Source organism: Mustela erminea, chromosome 1, assembly GCF_009829155.1.
Source record: "Mustela erminea isolate mMusErm1 chromosome 1, mMusErm1.Pri, whole genome shotgun sequence".
Lineage (NCBI taxonomy): Eukaryota > Metazoa > Chordata > Mammalia > Carnivora > Mustelidae > Mustela > Mustela erminea.
Window position 1 is genome coordinate 71,655,716 of NC_045614.1, and position 19,945 is coordinate 71,675,660.

Consider the following 19,945-nt stretch of genomic DNA (forward strand, 5'->3'; position numbering starts at 1 on the left):
TGTTAACTCTTCAACTGTATTTGTAAAAGTCACCATTACTACTCATCACTGCATTTTGTAACTTTATGTACTTTTAAGTAGTGTTTCAAAGGTAATCCTGAACTCTTATACTTTCCAGAAAACCCCTAGCCAAGAAGGACAATGTCTCTTCTCCTAGAGTTGGTCTTTTACAGGAAGTTTATTAGCCCTCCTCTGTCCACCCACCCCCCCACACACCTCCACTGCTGTTTATTCAGGTTTCCTTTCCTGTACAAGACTTCAGTGAGTTCCTACTGACTATTTATCCCAAAAATACAGATGCAGTGAAAAGAAGGGTCATCTGTACCCCAATGCTCATAGCAGCAATGGCCACGGTCGCCGAACTGTGGAAAGAACCAAGATGCCCTTCAACGGACGAATGGATAAGGAAGATGTGGTCCATATATACTATGGAGTATTATGCCTCCATAAAAAAGGATGAATACCCAACTTTTGTATCAACATGGACAGGACTGGATGAGATTATGCTGAGTGAAATAGTCAAGAAGAGAGAGTCAATTATCATATGGTTTCACTTATTTGTGGAGCATAAAAAATGACACAGAGGACATGGGGAGATGGAGAGGAGAAGGGAGTTGAGGGAAATTGAAGGGGAAGATGAACCATGAAAGACTATGGACTCTGAAAACAATCTGAGGGTTTTGAAGGGGCGGGGGTGGGAAGTTGTGTGAGCCTGGTGGTGGGTATTATGGAGGGCATGTATTGCATGGAACACTGGGTGTGGTGCATAAACAATGAATTCTGGTACACTGAAAAGAAATTTTAAAAATTTAAAATAAAAAAGGATGAATACCCAACTTTTGTATCAGTATGGACGGGACTGGACTGGAGGAGATTATGCCAAGTGAAATAAGTTAAGCAGAGAGAGTCAATTATCATATGGTTTCACTTACTGATGGTTTTGGAAGGGAGGGGGTGGGGGGATGGGTGAGCCTGGTGGTGGGTATTATGCAGGGCACGTACTGCATGGAGCACTGCGTGTGGTGCATAAACAATGAATGTTGGAAGGAGGAGTCAAGATGGCGGAGAAGTAGCAGGCTGAGACTACTTCAGCTAGCCGGAGATCAGCTAGATAGCTTATCTAAAGATTGCAAACACCTGAAAATCCATCGGCAGATCGAAGAGAAGAAGAACAACAATTCTGGAAACAGAAAAACAACCACTTTCTGAAAGGTAGGACCGGCGGAGAAGTGAATCCAAAGCGACGGGAAGATAGACCCCGGGGGGAGGGGCCGGCTCCCGGCAAGCGGCGGAGCAACGGAGCACAAAATCAGGACTTTTAAAAGTCTGTTCCGCTGAGGGTCATCGCTCCAGAGGCTAAACCGGGGAGAAGCCCATGCGGGGTCAGCGTGGCCTCGGGTCCCGCATGGTCACAGAAGGATCGGGGGTGTCTGAGTGTCGCAGAGCTTGCGGGTATTGGAACGGGAAAGCCGGCTACAGAGACAGAGCCGACAGTAAGCTCACAGCTTGGTGTTACCTTGAACCGGTCGCAGGCTCGGTGAGCTCGGAGCGCGGCCGGAGGTCAGGCAGACGGGAGTAACTGGGCGCTGTTCTCTGAGGGCGCACTGAGGAGTGGCACCCTGGGATCTCGGCTCCTACGGGCCGGAGACCAGGAGGCCGCCATTTGTATTCCCCGTCCTCCGGAACTCTACGGAAAGCGCTCAGGGAACAAAAGCTCCTGAAAGCAAACCCGAGCGGATTACTCACCCCGGCCCCTGATAAGGGCGGTGCAATTCCGCCTGGGGCAAAGACACTTGAGAATCACTACAACAGGCCCCTCCCCCAGAAGATCATCAAGAAATCCAGCCGAGACCAAGTTCACCTACCAAGGAGTGCGGTTTCAATACCAAGGAGAGCAGCAGAATTCCAGAGGAGGAGAAAGCAAAGCACGGAACTCATGGCTTTTTCCCTGTGATTTTTTTAGTCTTGCAGTTAATTTAATTTTTTTCTTTTTCATTTTTTGTTTTTTTTTTCTCGCCTTCTGGTAAAATTTTTTTTTAACTTTTACCTTTTTCTTTTTTAACGATTTTTAACCAGTTTATCTAATATATATATATTTTCTTTTTTATATTTTTCTTATTTGTTTTTTTAATTCTTTTCTTTTATTTTTTTTTTCTTCCTTTTTGAACCTCTTTTTATCCTCTTTCTCCCCCCTCACGATTTGGGATCTCTTCTAATTTGGTTAAAGCATATTTTCCTGGGGTTGTTGCCACCCTTTTAGTATTTTACTTGCTCCTTCATATACTCTTATCTGGACAAAATGACAAGAAGGAAAAATTCAACACAAAAAAAAGAACAAGAGGCAGTACTGAAGGCTAGGGACCTAATCAATACAGACATTGGTAATATGTCAGATCTAGAGTTTAGAATGACAATTCTCAAGGTTCTAGCCGGGCTTGAAAAAGGTATGGAAGATATTAGAGAAACCCTCTCGAGAGATATAAAAGCCCTTTCTGGAGAAATAAAAGAACTAAAATCTAACCAAGTTGAAATCAAAAAAGCTATTAATGAGGTGCAATCAAAAATGGAGGCTCTCACTGCTAGGATAAGTGAGGCAGAAGAAAGAATTAGTGATATAGAAGACCAAATGACAGAGAATAAAGAAGCTGAGCAAAAGAGGGACAAACAGCTACTGGACCACGAGGGGAGAATTCGAGAGATAAGTGACACCATAAGACGAAACAACATTAGAATAATTGGGATTCCAGAAGAAGAAGAAAGAGAGAGGGGAGCAGAAGGTATACTGGAGAGAATTATTGGGGAGAATTTCCCCAATATGGCAAAGGGAACGAGCATCAAAATTCAGGAGGTTCAGAGAACGCCCCTCAAAATCAATAAGAATAGGCCCACACCCCGTCACCTAATAGTAAAATTTACAAGTCTCATTGACAAAGAGAAAATCCTGAAAGCAGCCCGGGAAAAGAAGTCTGTAACATACAATGGTAAAAATATTAGATTGGCAGCTGACTTATCCACAGAGACCTGGCAGGCCAGAAAGAGCTGGCATGATATTTTCAGAGCACTAAACGAGAAAAACATGCAGCCAAGAATACTATATCCAGCCAGGCTATCATTGAAAATAGAAGGAGAGATTAAAAGCTTCCAGGACAAACAAAAACTGAAAGAATTTGCAAACACCAAACCAGCTCTACAGGAAATATTGAAAGGGGTCCTCTAAGCAAAGAGAGAGCCTACAAGTGGTAGATCAGAAAGGAACAGAGACCACATACAGTAACAGTCACCTTACAGGCAATACAATGGCACTAAATTCATATCTCTCAATAGTTACCCTGAATGTTAATGGGCTAAATGCCCCTGTCAAAAGACACAGGCTATCAGAATGGATAAAAAAACAAAACCCATCTATATGTTGCCTCCAAGAAACTCATTTTAAGCCTGAAGACACCTCCAGATTTAAAGTGAGGGGGTGGAAAAGAATTTACCATGCTAATAGACATCAGAAGAAAGCAGGAGTGGCAATCCTTATATCAGATCAATTAGATTTTAAGCCAAAGACTATAATAAGAGATGAGGAAGGACACTATATCATACTCAAAGGGTCTGTCCGACAAGAAGATCTAACAATTTTAAATATCTATGTCCCCAATGTGGGAGCAGCCAACTTTATAAACCAATTAATAACAAAATTAAAGAAACACATAATACAATAATAGTAGGGGACTTTAACACTCCCCTCACTGAAATGGACAGGTCATCCAAGCAAAAGATCAGCAAGGAAATAAAGGCCTTAAACGACACACTGGACCAGATGGACATCACAGATATATTCAGAACATTTCATCCCAAAGCAACAGAATACACATTCTTCTCTAATGCACATGGAACATTCTCCAGAATAGATCACATCCTCGGTCCTAAATCAGGACTCAACCGGTATCAAAAGATTGGGATCATTCCCTGCATATTTTCAGACCACAATGCTCTAAAGTTAGAACTCAACCACAAAAGGAAGTTTGGAAAGAACCCAAATACATGGAGACTAAACAGCATCCTTCTAAAGAATGAATGGGTCAACCGGGAAATTAAAGAAGAATTGAAAAAAATCATGGAAACAAATGATAATGAAAATACAACGGTTCAAAATCTGTGGGACACAACAAAGGCAGTCCTGAGAGGAAAATATATAGCGGTTCAAGCCTTTCTCAAGAAACAAGAAAGGTCTCATGTACACAACCTAACCCTAAACCTAAAGGAGCTGGAGAAAGAACAAGAAAGAAACCCTAAGCCCAGCCGGAGAAGAGAAATCATAAAGATCAGAGCAGAAGTCAATGAAATAGAAACTAAAAAAACAATAGAACAAATCAATGAAACTAGGAGCTGGTGCTTTGAAAGAATTAATAAAATTGATAAACCCCTGGCCCGACTTATCAAAAAGAAAAGAGAAAGGACCCAAATAAATAAAATCATGAATGAAAGAGGAGAGATCACAACTAACACCAAAGAAATACAAACTATTATAAGAACATACTATGAGCAACTCTACGCCAATAAATTTGACAATCTGGAAGAAATGGATGCATTCCTAGAAACATATAAACTACCACAACTGAACCAGGAAGAAATAGAAAGCCTGAACAGACCCATAACCAGTAAGGAGATTGAAACAGTCATTAAAAATCTCCAAACAAACAAAAGCCCAGGGCCAGACGGCTTCCCGGGGGAATTCTACCAAACATTTAAAGAAGAACTAATTCCTATTCTCCTGAAACTGTTCCAAAAAATAGAAATGGAAGGAAAACTTCCAAACTCATTTTATGAGGCCAGCATCACCTTGATCCCCAAACCAGACAAGGATCCCATCAAAAAAAAAGAGCTATAGACCAATATCCTTGATGAACACAGATGCGAAAATACTCAACAAAATACTAGCCAGTAGGATTCAACAGTACATTAAAAGGATTATTCACCATGACCAAGTGGGATTTATTCCAGGGCTGCAAGGTTGGTTCAACATCCGCAAATCAGTCAATGTGATACAACACATCAATAAAAGAAAGAACAAGAACCATATGATACTCTCAATAGATGCTGAAAAAGCATTTGACAAAGTACAGCATCCCTTCCTGATCAAAACTCTTCAAAGTGTAGGGATAGAGGGCACATACCTCAATATCATCAAAGCCATCTATGAAAAAACCACCGCAAATATCATTCTCAATGGAGAAAAACTGAAAGCTTTTCCGCTAAGGTCAGGAACACGGCAGGGATGTCCATTATCACCACTGCTATTCAACATAGTACTAGAAGTCCTAGCCTCAGCAATCAGACAACAAAAGGAAATTAAAGGCATCCAAATCGGCAAAGAAGAAGTCAAATTATCACTCTTCGCAGATGATATGATACTATATGTGGAAAACCCAAAAGACTCCACTCCAAAACTGCTAGAACTTGTACAGGAATTCAGTAAAGTGTCAGGATATAAAATCAATGCACAGAAATCAGTTGCATTTCTCTACACCAACAGCAAGACAGAAGAAAGAGAAATTAAGGAGTCAATCCCATTTACAATTGCACCCCAAACCATAAGATACCTAGGAATAAACCTAACCAAAGAGGCACAGAATCTATACTCAGAAAACTATAAAGTACTCATGAAAGAAATTGAGGAAGACACAAAGAAATGGAAAAATGTTCCATGCTCCTGGATTGGAAGAATAAATATTGTGAAAATGTCTATGCTACCTAAAGCAATCTACACATTTAATGCAATTCCTATCAAAGTACCATCCATCATTTTCAAAGAAATGGAACAAATAATTCTAAAATTTATATGGAACCAGAAAAGACCTCGAATAGCCAAAGGGATATTGAAAAAGAAAGCCAACGTTGGTGGCATCACAATTCCGGACTTCAAGCTCTATTACAAAGCTGTCATCATCAAGACAGCATGGTACTGGCACAAAAACAGACACATAGATCAATGGATCAGAATAGAGAGCCCAGAAATAGACCCTCAACTCTACAGTCAACTAATCTTCGACAAAGCAGGAAAGAATGTCCAATGGAAAAAAGACAGCCTCTTCAATAAATGGTGCTGGGAAAATTGGACAGCCACATGCAGAAAAATGAAATTGGACCATTTCCTTACACCACACACAAAAATAGACTCAAAATGGATAAAGGACCTCAATGTGAGAAAGGAATCCATCAAAATCCTTGAGGAGAACACAGGCAGCAACCTCTTCGACCTCAGCCGCAGCAATATCTTCCTAGGAACAACGCCAAAGGCAAGGGAAGCAAGGGCAAAAATGAACTATTGGGATTTCATCAAGATCAAAAGCTTTTGCACAGGAAACAGTTAACAAAATCAAAAGACAACTGACAGAATGGGCGAAGATATTTGCAAACGACACATCAGATAAAGGACTAGTGTCCAGAATCTATAAAGAACTTAGCAAACTCAACACCCAAAGAACAAATAATCCAATCAAGAAATGGGCAGAGGACATGAACAGACATTTCTGCAAAGAAGACATCCAGATGGCCAACAGACACATGAAAAAGTGCTCCATATCACTCAGCATCAGGGAAATACAAATCAAAACCACAATGAGATATCACCTCACACCAGTCAGAATGGCTAAAATCAACAAGTCAGGAAATGACAGATGCTGGCGAGGATGCGGAGAAAGGGGAACTCTCCTACACTGTTGGTGGGAATGCAAGCTGGTGCAGCCACTCTGGAAAACAGCATGGAGGTTCCTCAAAATGTTGAAAATAGAACTGCCCTATGACCCAGCAATTGTACTATTGGGTATTTACCCTAAAGATACAAACATAGTGATCCAAAGGGGCACGTGCACCCGAATGTTTATAGCAGCAATGTCCACAATAGCCAAACTATGGAAAGAACCTAGATGTCCATCAACAGATGAATGGATCAAGAAGATGTGGTATATATACTCAATGGAATACTATGCAGCCATCAAAAGAAATGAAATCTTGCCATTTGCGACAACATGGATGGAACGAGAGCGTATCATGCTTAGCGAAATAAGTCAAGCAGAGAAAGACAACTATCATATGATCTCCCTGATATGAGGAAGTGGTGATGCAACATGGGGGCTTAAGTGGGTAGGAGAAGAATAAATGAAACAAGATGGGATTGGGAGGGAGACAAACCATAAGTGACTCTTAATCTCACAAAACAAACTGAGGGTTGCTGGGGGGGAGGGGGTTTGGGAGAAGGGGGTGGGATTATGGACATTGGGGAGGGTATGTGCTTTGGTGAGTGCTGTGAAGTGTGTAAACCTGGTGATTCACAGACCTGTACCCCTGGGGATAAAAACATATGTTTATAAAAAATAAAAAATTAATAAAAAAAAAAACAATGAATGTTGGAACACTGAAAAAATTAAATTAAATTAAAAATAAAAGACTTCACTGCATTCACTAGAGTGCCCTGGAAAGCACAAAGCATGCCATTATTATTATTATTATTATTAATTATTGGGGCTGAGCAGAGATGTTTTACTGGAACAGAGCCACCCCCTTTCATTAGTATATTAGGTTAAAATAGGAAATGATTAGAAACAACTTACATTTCCATCAAAAGAGGTTGGTTACTTAAGTTTGTTGTTGTTTTTGTTTTTCTGCATTGCTGTTGTCCCCTGGGGAAGCAAGGTGAATCTAGGTGGACTAAACACTAATATGAAAAATAAAACTTTGAAGTTTGTGGAAGAATATGTAGGAGACTCTCTTGGTCATGCTCTTTGGGTCCCACATCTGACTCCCTGCTCAGCAGGGGGTCTGCTTCTCCCTCCGACCTTCCCTCTCTCATGTTCACTCTCATTCTCTCTCTCTCAAATGAATGGATAAAATCTTTAAAAAAATGAAGATAGATTTCTTTTTTTTTAATTTTTTATTTTTTATAAACATATAATATATTTTTATCCCCAGGGGTACAGGTCTGTGAATCGCCAGGTTTACACACTTCACAGCACTCACCATAGCACATACCCTCCCCAATGTTCATAACCCCCCCCCTTCTCCCAACCCCCCTCCCCCCAGCAAACCTCAGTTTGCTTTTTTTTCTTTTTTCTTCACAAAACGTTTTTTTCCTGAGTACCCACTTCCCAGTGAGCATTCTGCTGTCTGGGGTCCCCCCGTCCCCACGTCCCAAGCACTACTCTAATGCCTCGGAAGCCCAGGCCCCAGACATCCACCCAGAGCCAGCAGGGTTTTGGGGGGGGTAACTGTTTTGCTTGGATCTCCCCAATCTGAAGGGCATACTGAGGTAAGGACTGGTCCTGGGTCCCTAGAGCTCAGAGACACCCAAGGACCAGAATCTCTCCCTTCTCTGGGCACTGGGGTGAGTGTGTGTGTTGACCTTGGGCCCAGTGAAGACCCTTTGGCCCCACAACATTCCCTGAATTCTTGGGAGCATAAGTGGGGGGGCAGGGCCCTGTTAGGGACTCCCAGAAACTTGGAGCTGGTTTTGCTTGAGTCAGACAGCTTCTTCCCTCTTCTACCCAATGCATCAGCCATCAGAGCACTGGATATCACAGGCAGGGATGGGGCAGTCCCACTCATGACTTCTCTGACAGCTTCCGCCATCTCGGGTGGATGGAGACCATGGAGAGGCTGAGAACAAAACTCCTTTCCTAGGCTCACTTCAACTACGAGTTCTGCCACTGACCTTGAACCATGGCTGGTTCAAAAGAGGTTGATTACATAAGTTATGAAGTGATTCAGTGAATTCTTTTTTTTTTTTTTTTGCAGAACATTAAGTAGGTTTTTTAATGCATGAGCCAGAAGAAAGAGAAATAAAGGAATCAATCTCACTTATAACTGTACCCAAAACCATAAGATACCTAGGAACAAACGTAACCAAAGAGGTAAAGGATCTGTACTCTGAAAATTGTAGAACACTTATGAAAGAAATTGAGGAAGACACAAAGAAATGAAAAGACATACCATGCTCATGGATTAGAAGAACAAATATTGTTAAACAGTCTATGCTACCCAAAGCAATCTGTGCATTAAATGCAATCCCTATCAAAATGCCACGCACATCTTTCACAGAACTGGAACAAATAATTCTAAAATTTATAGGAACCAGAAAAGACCCTGAATAGACAAAGGAATGTTGAAAAGGAAAACCAAAGCTGGGCAGCAACCTCTTTGACCCCGGCTGCAGCAACTTCCAGCTAGATATGTCTTCAAAGGCAAGAGAAACAAAAACAAAAATGAATTATTGGGGCTTCATCAAGATAAAAAACTTTTGCACAGGATGGAAACAGTTGACATAACCAAAGACAGCTGACAGAATGGAAAAAGATATTTGCAAATCCCTTATCAGATGAAGAATGAGTATCCAAAATCTAGGAAAAAATAATCAAACCTAACCCCCCCAAAACAAAAAATCCAGTCAAGAAATGGGCAGAAGTCTTGAACAGATATTTCTCCAAAGAAGACTTACCTATGGCCAACAGACACATGAAAAAATGTTCAACATCACTTGGCATCAGGGAAGTACAAATCAAAACCACAATGAGATACCACCTCACACCATTCAGAATGGCTAAAGTGAGTAAGCCAGGCAACAACAGATGTTGGCGAGGATACAGAGAAAAGGGAATCCTCTTACACTGTTGGTGGCAATGCAAGCTGGTGCAGCCAGTCTGGAAAGGAGTATGGAGGTTCCTCAAAAGGTTAAAAATAGAACTACCCTGTGACCTAGGAATAGTACAACTAGTATTTATCTGAAAGATACAAATACAGTGATTCAAAGAGGCATATACACCCCAATGTTTATAGCAGCAATGTCCACAATAGCCAAATTATGCAGAGCCCAGATGTCCATCAAATGATGAATAGATAGAGAATATGTGGCCTACAGTATCTTTAGAATAAGTTAAAAAGCCAAATAAGGTGAAATAAGCCAAACACAAAGGGTAAGTATTATATGCTTCATCTTATATGAAATACCTACAATAAGCAAATTCTCAGAGACAGGAAGATGGAAGGTTACTAGTGGCAGGAAGGAGGCAGGAATGGAGAATTATTGTTTACTACAGCCATCAAAAAGAATGAAATCCTTCCATTTGCAGCAACACAGATGGAACTAGAGAGTATTATGCTAAGCACAGTAAATCAGTCAGAGAAAGACAAATACCATCACTCCTATGTGGAACTTAAGAAACAAAAAAGATGAACATAGAGGAAGGGGAGGAAAAATAAAATAAGATAAAAACAAAGAGGGAGGCAAACCATAAGAGACTCTTAACTATAGAGAACAAACTGAGGGTCACTGGAGGGGAGGTTGTGGGGGAGGGATAATTGGGTGATGGGCATTAAAGAGGGCCCTGGGTATCATATGCAAACAGATGAAACAGTAAATTCCCCCCCGAAATTAATAATACAGTATATGTAATTGAATTTAAATTAAAAATTTTAAAATAAATAAATAGAAATAAAAATGAGAAAAACAACAAAAAAAGCAACTTCATTGAAATATAATTCATTCTATACAATTAACCCATTTAGAATATATAATATATAGAATATATCATTTGGGAATATTACATCAATTTTCTAAGATGTGTTAAAATACATGTAATATAACTTTTGTGATTTTAACCATTTTCCAGTGTACAGTTCAGTAGCATTTATTATATCCACAGGGTTGTGCAACCATCACCACTATTTCCAAAACTTTTTCATCACTGAAACAGAAACTCTGTACCCATTAAACAATAACTCTCCATTCCTGCCTCCTTCCTACCACTGGTAACCTTTCATCTTCCTGTCTCTGAGAATTTGCTTATTGTAGGTATCTCATATAAGAGGAAGCACACAATATTTACCCTTTGTGGTTGGCTTATTTCACCTTGTTTGGCTTTTTAACTTACTCTAAAAATAGAAAGTAATTGGATCACTATTGATTTACCTGATGCTTCTCACACACAGAAACCATCCCAAGGCCAAATTGACATTTGCGTCCTTCAGAGTTACCCCCAAACAAGCTTCTCCCAGAGCACCTGGATTGGTGAAGTAAGGGTATATTCATTCTTCTTATGGGACACCCACCTTCCTGCTGCTAGGAGGTCTCTGGTTTTCCTGGGCTGTGGCTCTGGTAGGTTCCTGTTATCCTGGGAAGCTCTGATGTCCTATGCCCCTGACAGGAATGATGCGTTAGCCCACATTCCTCATTGGCATGACCTAAATGAAATGTTTATGAGGAGAGAAATTGGTGGCCTTGGGAACTGGCATTCTATGCACTTCTTGTTATCCGGACCTTCTATGTGTCCTGGGGTTAGAAGCGAATATGCTGGTTCTGAAGAATGTGCACTGCTGAGAGACCTTCTCCCCTGCTATGTCCCATTCCCAGGCTCTCCAGTCTCCCAGGCTCCTCTCCCTCAAACTGGTCTTTTAGAGGCCATACTACACACCACTTGTCTTTTCAGCTCTCTGGGCACCCAGAGAAGATGCTGCTGTGGCTCCAGCCTACACCTCCTAGCTAGGCAACTGTCAGTCAATGCTGACACGGTGAGGGTCATCTCCTTGGCTTATTGTGAAAAAGTCCCTCCCCCACCCCTTTTTCAGAAGCCAGCAAGAGCCTGTGCTGGGGCTCATATCTGACAAGATCTGGCATCCCCAGCCTTGGAGTACTTTCAGATAACTCAGATGTAAGTGAAATACAAGAGAAGGGGCAGCCCAAGGATGGCTCCAGAGCCTGGAGACTGGTTGGCCAAGAACCAAAGTGTTTTTCACAACTATACGCTAATCAATAAATATCCCATCTGCAAAATTTACCATCTCTGAAAAGGCATATTATCAGAAAAGAAACTCCCCCCTCATTTACTGTAGTAGATCATTTGCCAAAAGAATAAGGTCACAACTCTAGTCTTCTCTGTATCCATGCCTCTTTGTTATGTCAGTCATAGCTCCTCCCATCAAGGAGGGATCTCGTTCGCTTCCCCTCCAGTCTCAGTTGGCTTGTGTCTTGCTTTGACCAACAAAAGGCAGTGGAAGTGATACAGTGCCAGTGTTGATCCCAGGTCTGAAGAAGTTTTGCAGCTTCTGCTCACACTGAACCCTACCACCACCGTATAAACAAGCCTGACCTCGTCTTCTGACAGATGAGTGGCACCCATCACCCCTGTTGCCCCAGTGGACAGCCAGTTAACTGCTAGGAATGTGAGTAAAGTCACCTAGACTAGACAACCTCTAGCTGAACAAAGATGCATGAACAAGGATGGCCAAAATCAACCAAGTGCTTTTAAGGTAGGCAGAACAGTCCAGTTGACCCATAGACTAGTGAGCAATAATGAATGACTCTTGTTTTAAGCTACTAAGTGGAGAGGGGGTTGTTACACAGCAATAGATAACTGACCCATCCCCTCCACTCTGTGCTCTTGACCTGGTTCAAGTCTCTAGGCAACCATCTGTCTGAGCCCTTAGCACAATGGCCATCTGCTCTGGCCCCCTATTGACAAGCCACCCTATTGACTGAGCAGGATACTGCAATCACACAACCTCCAGCAAAGGTATAATTTCCACAGGAAAAAGAATTTCCTTTTCTTCTTTATATGGCCACATTTACCTTTGCCAGAAAAATTGACCAAGAAGCCAGCTTGATGGGGGGCCACCTCAAGTAAAGACACCAGACTTTGCTGTCCCATTATTTGTCCTTATTGAATTATGGGCATAATTGGAAAGAATGGGTTTGGTGTTACCAATGAGATTTAATACACTGGGTAAACTGGTGGGATCAACAGCTTATGGTTCTGTGTAATGTTTATTCACCTAAAATATTTATTAGACCGTAGTATGAGATAAAAACTGTGCCAAGGGCTGGGGATGCCAAGATGAGCTCATAGCATAGAGGGGTACCTAAGCAGGTTAAAAAAAATTACAGCAGCATTTTAATAAATACCATAACATTCATGGTTCTGTGGAAGCAAAGAGAAGAGAGCCCTAACATGCCTGGGGTAGGGCAGGATGGGGGCAAGGAAGGCTGTATTGAGGAAGAGATGTGGAAACTGAGTCTCAGACAATAGGCAAGAAGGTCACCAGCAAGATGACAAAGAGTGTGCATGAGCTCTGCCTCTGCTCCTCTTTTGTTGTCTCCATCCCCTACCCACCAGCACCATCAAGTTCAAGTGCCTTTGGAAAGATTGAGACCTCCAGCTCCCCTAAAACAGTAGCTGGACTTTCTTGGGTCCTACTAATATATTGGGCACTCAGCTAAGGTGATAATATGAATTAGGTCACTTAATCATTACAACCTCCCCAACAGTTCAATATTAATATGATTATTATGCCCGTATTATGCCAAAGCTTAGGAATGACTTGTCCATGGTCACCAGCAGGTAAGTGACTGGGTAAGAGCTCATTCTAGAGTGATGTCCTGTCACTCCATGCAGTACTCTGAGCATGCTACTTCTCTCTCTTTGTCCTTCAAGTTCTTCAGTTTCACTCCACTAGGTCCAAACATAGATTTCTTTTAACTTATTTATCCCACTTAATCTGAGGGGTTTGAAGTGGCGGCGGGGTGGGAGGTTGGGGGTACCAGGTGGTGGGTATTATAGAGGGCACAGATTGCATGGAGCACTGGCTGTGGTGAAAAAATAATGAATACTGTTATGCTGAAAATAAAAAGTAAATTAAAAAAGAAAAAAAAAATCTGTTGAGCTTCTTGAATCTGTTGACAATGAACAACTTTCATTATTTCCAAAGAGTTTTCAGGTACTATCACTTCATCCCATCCTTATGTTCCTTAATCTCTCCTTTTTTCCATGTCTGTATCTATTTTGGATAACTTCTTTGGGTCCATCTTCCAGCTCACTACACCTCTCTTCAGATATGTTGAATTTGCTTTTAAATCCAAGATCTGGGTTTTTCATTTCACTAATTTGATTTTCTGTCTTTAGAAGTTCTATATGATTTTTTTCAAATCTGCTTTTCTTTACTCATGTTTTTAACCTCACCTTTATTTTCTTTAAAACTTATTAAGCACATGTATTTTATATCTGATAAAATCCTGGGACTTATTATTCAAAAGAGATCTGGGAAGTTATGATCCTATTATTTTTGCTTTCCAGCTGGCTAGTGGTGAAGAGTTCTTAGAGAAAATAAAAGCTCTTCCTCCCCACTTCACTCTATGTCCAACTTTAAGACAAGCAATTTCCCTTGCAGTCTGCCGGACAGGATGGCTAGTTCACTGTGCTGGATGTGGAGGTCTTTGGAGCTCCAGCCTTATAGTGGCTCTTCTGTGAGACTCCGCCCCTCCTCCCCACCAAAGGGCCCCAAGGCTATGTATGCCCTCAGGGCAAAAGCTGTCTGTGTGGAATGAGGTTCTCACAGACCTGAAACACTTTTACATTTGTTAGGTTTACCAAATGTTACATGTCCACAATCTCTGGATGCTTACAACAGAGGACCTGAAGAAAAGTACAAGCAGGTGTCTCATTCCCTTTGCAGATAAGGAAACAGGGCACAAGCAGAGGCCTCTGATTATAGGGCCAGATAACTGAGGAGACAGGACTTGAACCTCCCAGTTCCAAGCCTTGCCTTCTACAGTTGTAGGATCCATCTCCTCTGTTGTAAAGCCCACCACCTTTGCTGTCACTATGCACACATACACCCCATGGGGCCTGGTGCCCTAAGCTCCAGGTCAGCAGGTGCCTGTGCCAGCACTACCCATGGCAAGGATGACTCAGAGGCAGGGGCCCTCCCTGAGGCTTCTCACGTCAAGATGTCAAGCCATGAAGACAACTATCTTTATTTATAGTCCTACTTTCTTCAAGATGGGACACAGAGAAGATAGAGGAATGAGGCTAGAGGCTAACTCTGGCTCCAAAGGTGAGAGAAGATGCAGGCTTAGCCAATCAATAACTGATATGGGATAGGACTCCAGCCAGGCCAGTGAGGGTCAGCTCAGGACCTTCAGCTGGAACCATTTGTGAAGGGGGCTCTCTTCTCTCTCTTCCTGGCATGGCTAGCAAAAAAGGTTTATGAGCCTGTAGCTATGACCACTTTTCCCACTGTGGGGGAAGGGCCTTCCCATGGATGAAGTCAAACAAGGAAGAGCAAGAGATGGAAGAAGGAGGTTGACCCCCTAAGGACATGACCCCAGCAAACCTAAAGCAAGAAAACCCTGGACTTACTACATGCTGGAGACCATTAATTCCTGTTACATGCTTAAACCAGTGTGAATTGCTTTTCTGTCACTTACAACCGAAGACTTCTGACTGACCATTTCCTTCCCTCCCTGGCCTGTTTTTGTTGCAAAGGGGGAAATGGGCTTTATATGGCAAAATCCAGAGGACACCACTCTCACCAAGGTGTTGGACTTGGCACTGACAGTAGTGGGATGGCTTGACATTTTGTTCCCCTGATGCCACACTGGGGAAGCCACACAACATTGCCTTGGAAGGTTCTTAGCAGAAGCAAGTTAACATGAAGGATCATGAAGAAACAGACAAATTCCTGAACCTGAATGTTCTGAAGACTAATGGTTCTAACATCTACAAAAGATCTAGGCTTATGAAGAACAGAAGGAAGGAGGTTATTGCCCTTCACTGGGGGACACTAAAGTTTCATTATCACCAAAGGCAGTTTATAAACCTTGACTGCATTCTGGATTGAAAAACAGTAACTATAGAGGCCATGTGTGGGACTGTAGGGACCATTCGAGCATGGACTATGTGTTGGATGGAGTAACTGAAATAAAATTGATTTCCTTAAGGTGCAAATGCTGTTGAGCTTAGGAAGGCTGCTGTCCTCGTTCTTAGGAGACTCAAACTGAAATATTTAGGGGTAAAATGTCATTATATCTGCAGTCAACTTCTAGATTATTTGGCATGAGAGAGAGAGAGAGGGAGAGTGTGTGTGTGTGTGTGTGTGTGTGTGTGTGTGTGTATGTATGCGGGTGTGTTTTGAGAGAGACATGCAGTGGGAGCAGCAAGGCATTCATAGCCAGAAAACCTGGAGGGGGACACACTAGTGTTTATCACACCTCCCTTCTAACTAGAAAAATAAATTAATTTTTTAAGAGGCCAAAAAAAAGAACCGCAGCTCTAAAGTCAGACAGTCCTGGCTCTGTGGCTTCCTGGCTCTGTGGCTTCCTAGCTATATGACCTTGAGCATGTAATGTATTTTCTTTAGTTTCGATTCTTCACCTGTAAAATGGGGATAATATAAAATCTGCCTCATAGGCTTGTTAGAGAATTAAATGTGATAAATACATGTGAAATGCTTAACACAGCACCGGACACATAGTAGGTGATCAATAAGTAGTCTTTTTAATATCAAAATAAGAAGCTGAAGGAGAAGGAGAGGAGGAGGAAATGAAGGGAGAGAAGGAGAAGGAGGAAAAGGTGAGGGGAAAAAAGTGCTTCCCTTGCCCTTCTCTGAGCAGAGGTATTCCAACACAGCCATACATGGGACACAGTCTGACCAGGAAGGAACGAAAGAAGAGCAGGCTCATCACCCGGAGAGGTAGACAGAGTTTCTCCTAGGTAGGACGATCTAGATTAGGGAAAAGGTTTTGCCTCAAAGCTCTTTGGGTAAGTTGGCTGATATCCTAAGTTGTAAAAGCAAAGCATTTAAGAAAGCCATAAATGAATGCTAACTTCCCAACTCAAAGCTCTCCTTTCTTTCTTTCTTTCTTTCTTTCTTTCTTCCTTCCTTCCTTCCTTCCTTTCTTGATTTATTTATTTATTTGAGAGAGAGAGACCATGAGTGCATTTGCCGGCAGGGCAGGAGGGAGAGGCAGAAACAGAGGTAGAATCTCAAGCAGACTCCCCATCGAGCATGGAGCCCAACACAGGGCTCGATCCCATGACCCTGAGATCACGATCTGAGCTGAAATCAAGAATTGGACACTCAATAACTGAGTTCCCCAGGCACCCTCCAACTCCAAACTTTTCTGAAAAATATCAGAGACCAGTATCAGCTGCTCATCTGCCCCCAGGCCTGGTGACCCAGGGAAAGATATCAGTCATTAACCTCCTTGTTCCTTGTTCTCAAGTCTTCCAGCAAAGCTGCTGAGATCACTTCTTCCACAAGTGGGGAACACCGCCTTTAGCTCCAAAATACAGAGATGTGTGTGCATGGGTTTTTTAAAGGATCATTGGTCAACTATAATCCAACAGTGAAATCAATTTGGTTGGTTCAAGTCCCAAGTGTCTCATACCAGCCAGGATCCCTGAATTGGGAGCCTGGCTCAGCCACTTCTCACTGGGAGACGGGGAGCCAGCCCTGAATCCCTGAGTCTCACTTGCTTTCTTGGAACTGAGGCCCCTGAGTTTGCCCCAACCCTTGGCCCTGGCCAGACTTCTGAACCTTCCCGGACAGATGGGTATCCATCTGCTCTGCAGACACCACCAGATAACACAATCTATAATTATATTTGTATCTGTCAATATCTGCATCTATATCTGCAAAAAAAAAAAAAAAAAAAAAAAGTGCCTGGAGACAAGAAAAGATGTTGGCGAGCCAATCCTGCAGACACACAGAAACATCCGAGGAAGAAGTTCCTTTTGAGATGATCTAGTTTACCTGTTTTCAAGACGGTTTCTTGCCACAGAGCCACCGAGGAAAAGCAATCTCCCCCAGAAAACCCCACTGTTATCTTGCCTTCCCTGCCTCGTTTGCAAGTGCTAACAGAACCGCATTGCATCTTGAAAAAGGTGCACCCAGTTCACCACGTTATTCGCATCTGAACAAGACAGAAACAAAGTAAGGGTCAGAGCCCAAGGCTTCAGAGTACCCAAGAAAGAAGGCTAGGAATACAGTTTTGCTCATCCAGCCAAAGCCACTTCTCCATAAGAGAACTGCAATAGTGTTTCATGCATTGGACAGAGACCCCTGAACCACAAAGAGGATGGGAGCTGCCCCTGTGGACAGGTGGATGTGAGGGGAAGTGTACAGGGGAGAGGGGCTTCTGGGAATGATTTTCCTTCAGGAGACAGAGGTAAGAAAGGAGGGAGTCCCTGTTCTAAGCCACCCCACTTCCTCTTTGAACTCAGCTGCCAAGGCGAGACATTGGGAGTTGCTGCTCTCATTTTTTGACAGGAGCGGACCAAGACAACGGCACTGACGCTAAATCAGAACCCGGCATCACTGATCCTTAAATCCACATTGGCAGCTTCCAGACTTTAGTCTTCGTCCACAGGAAAATAAGGCTCTGTTCATGAGCCCCCTTTAATCACCTAGTGAGCTTGTTGCTGCAAGTGTCTCTGATTCAAGGGTTGGGTGTAAATCTGTCACACGTTTATTTTCAAATCCAAGCATTTTTAGCTGTGGTGTTGCTTGCCTAGTTTAAAAATATTCAGCTTCATCTGAAATGGCATCAGAAAGAAAACAGCCCCGATTCTGTGTACTCACTGAGCACTTGTCTGAGGAAAGTGTGCTCGCAGCCTTGAGAAAGGGGGAGGGAAGTGGAGGTGTTTTCTTTTATAAACATTCTTCTTGTGGCTGGGACAGGACAAAGACTCCCTGGCTTTGCACAATGCCCTGACATGGAAGGAGGAGGATGTCAGGCTGTGCAGAGAAACCTGCTGAGCAGGGAGCAAGCAGGGAACTCATCATGACCACGAGTCCAGGCATGGTGAGAGGCAGCACGGTACTGGTCCAGACTCCGGGGCTCGTGCACTCACAGCACAAAAGGAAGGAGAAAAGCCAGCAAGAACCACTTCGCACCAAAGAGCCCTCCCTGAAGCAGAAAGGCTGAAAGGCACAAGCTGTCAGGTTTGCAAAGGACAAGGACATGGCCCTGGAACTGTCCTGTGGTGGTGGGGTGACTGGACATATCTGTTTGTCTGAGATGGCAGGGTTTCCTGGAATGTGAAACTTTCAGTGTTAAAACTGGGAAAAGTCCTAGGTGTGAATCCTCTAAAAAGTAGGGTCTTGAATGCAGGAGATACGCATGAGAAAGTGTCCCTACCTCTTCAACCCTCCCACCTGCACCCTGGGGGACAGAGCAGCAGAGCCAGCCCAGTTTGGCGGAGCTGTCTTTAGTCACTCCATAGGGTCTGGGTAAACTTAGAAGACAATGAATGAGTGGATGGATGGATGAATGAATGACTCCAAAAAAATATGATTATCTGTATGTATAAGATGGCTCTGTTTCTAATAGGATTATTTTCTGTTGACTAATGTATAAATTCCATCAACTGAAAAACACTGGGAAATTCACTGGCTCCCACTGCTAGGAGCCATGGGGCAAAGGAAACCCATTTGAGGCCATGAATCAAAAAAAAAGTCACATTCACACACATTTTATACTTGTAATTTTTCTGCCTTGAAGGAACTTGCTTTCCATTTGAAGAGTTGATGTGAACACAGAAGAGTTATAATCTGGAAGTCCAAGCCTCCACGCCAAAGAAGAGGGGCTCATGGCAAGTGTTATGGGGACAGCATGTGGCACTGTAATGGCGGTGACCTTGGCCCAGTCTCTAGAGGCATAACTTACATGTTCCCCATAGCCCTGAGAAGTGAGTGTTCTTATCACCCCCATTTTACAAAGGAGGAACCTAATGCTTCCTGGATCTAAGCAACTTGCCCAAGGTCACACTGACAATAAGTGGTGGGTCCCACATGTGTCTGACTCCAGAGGCCATCCTCTTAAACCACACTCAGCTACTTTTGTGCTTCAGAGACAGAAGATCTGTGTGGGCCCTGACATTGTTCCTTAATGACTGTGTGACCTGGGACAAGATACTTCACTCTCTAAACCTCTATTTCTCTGCCTGCAAAATGGGGAGAGAAGCAGTACTGACCTAACTGGGTTGTATAGAAAAGTTCTAGTCCATAGTAAGCTCTTCATGAATGTCAAGGACAAGGGAGAAGGGTATCCAGGAGCACAGAGCAGAGGTGGTGTGAGCAGGCCAGACCAGTGGTGAGGAGGAGCTAGCAGGCAGAGGCTGAAGGCTGA

The 19,945-nt window shown here is 42.8% G+C and overlaps 1 protein-coding gene across 1 annotated transcript in view; it reads right to left on the reverse strand.

Moving 5' to 3' along the window:
- LYZL4 (lysozyme like 4) overlaps positions 1–19,945 on the reverse strand; it is a 48,582-nt gene that overhangs the window by 16,814 nt on the left and 11,823 nt on the right. The gene's annotated exons all lie outside the window — the stretch shown is intronic.